Source organism: Myotis lucifugus, unplaced genomic scaffold (genome assembly GCF_000147115.1).
Source record: "Myotis lucifugus unplaced genomic scaffold, Myoluc2.0 scaffold_79, whole genome shotgun sequence".
In the NCBI taxonomy this organism is placed as follows: Eukaryota; Metazoa; Chordata; class Mammalia; order Chiroptera; family Vespertilionidae; genus Myotis; species Myotis lucifugus.
In genome coordinates this window covers 1,754,550-1,756,628 of record NW_005871127.1, presented here as the reverse complement: position 1 = coordinate 1,756,628, position 2,079 = coordinate 1,754,550, and positions in this window count along the sequence as shown.

Below are 2,079 nucleotides of genomic sequence, written 5' to 3'. Positions count from 1 at the left end.
GTGTGTATATATATATATATATATATATATATATACTTATGATGCTACAATTCTACTGTAGGTTTTAAGCAAGAAAATAAAAACGTTATATGTATACAACAACTTTGTCATGGATTTTCTTAGTATCTTTATTCATAACAGTTGAAAACTGAAAACGAATATCTATCACAGTGGTATGAATGAATAAACTGTGGATATCTGACAGATGGAATACTGCTCAGAAATGAACTACTGCTTCATCCGACACAGACGACCTCACAACCAGGCTGAGCAAAAGATGCCAATACAAAGAAAATACATACTTTATGTGATTTTATTCATATGGAATTTTAATAAAGAAAAACCAATCCGCAGTGACAGAAAGCAGGCCAGGGACTGCCTGTGATGAGTATGGTAACTGAGGGGAGGGGAACTTGAAAAAACACACAATCAAATTTTGGGGGATAGTGGATATAAGTGACATACAGATTAGGCAGAACATTTTGATTTCCTACAGATAAATCTGGTACATTTATTTATAAATTATGCCTTATTAAAGATTATTTTGGTTACAGTTGGTTCTCCTGATCAGAGAACCCATTCATTAGTGAGATTTACACAATTTTCTATAGTTAATGAAGCTCAATTTGTCCTTTACTTAAAAAAAAAAGAATGGGCATCAAAGAAAGAATAAAAGTGTTTCGAGAGATATATGAGCTTGCTTTCAGAACAATCATTTATATAACTGAGATTAAAATGTAACCGGCCTTTTCAGCTGAGGCATATAAAGATCTGGGCTGCTGGAACTTGTTTTCCTGCTCTATTAAACAGCTGCAATATCACTGGCACTTATTAGGCATAAATCTCAGTGCAACCCTCCTGTTTGAAGACTTGAGCAGAACAGCTGCATTCTGAGCTTTAATGATGCAGTTGAGGGCATGGTAGAGTCTGTAGGTGCACGAAGGCTGTGCAATTTTCTCATTAGTAACAATGACCCTTTAATTTGGCCTTGTGAGTCTCACTCTGCCCTATTTAAACTGTGAGACCTAAAACAATGATTTGCCTATCTCCATGCTCGGCAAACCGCGGCTCACGAGCCACATGTGGCTCTTTGGTCCCTTGAGTGTGGCTCTTCCACAAAATACCACGTGCGGGCACGCACGTATAGTGTGATTGAAACTTCGTGGCCCATGCGCAGAAGTTGGTATTTTGTGGAAGAGCCACACTCAAGGGGCCAAAGAGCCACATGTGGCTCGCGAGCCGCAGTTTGCCGAGCCGCAATTTGCTGACCACTGGCCTATCTGATCTTTATTTTCCTCATCTGTAAAATGGACATCATTGTTGCCATTACCCAGTTTTATACTGTATGAATGAATCAAGTTATCATGAGCCCTCAGGGGTAATGGTTGAATAGGAAATAGAGTCCTGTACAAAATGCTAACAAGTTGGAGACGACCCAGAGGTAATGCTACAGTTAGCAGAGTGTGAGGAGGGCTACACCGTGCCACACCAGAAGAAGATTCATTGTCTGTTACTCTCTAGGGGGAGCTGGTCCTCAAGTTCAACTGAAGGAATCTTGGCAAAGTGGTACAAGTTGGATTGTTAAACTGGATTAATCCTGGCTTAACTAAAGCCATCCTCTTTCCAGCTTAAGGTTATCAAGTATCTCTTTTAAGCATTATCTTATCAGTAGAAAGGAAGACACTGCCCTCCCCCAAATAAAACAAAACAAAACAAAAAACAAAAGAAAAAACAAACACACCCAAAAACACTTCCTTAGTAAAACTTGCCGAATAAAAATATATTTTATCAAATTGGGCAATATTCATGAGCTAAATAGGAGTTCTGACAGATTTCCACTTCTGGAAAAAACACTTTCCCTTTAAAACCAAAGCTCTCTTTAAGGTCTAAGGCAGTGGTTCTCAACCTTCCTAATGCCACAACCCTTTCATACAGTTCCTCATGTTGTGGTGACCCCCAACCATAAAATTATTTTCGTTGCTACTTCATAACTGTAATTTTGCTACTATTTTGAATCGTAATGTAAATATCTGATATGCAGGATGTATTTTCATTGTTACAAATCGAACATAATTAAAG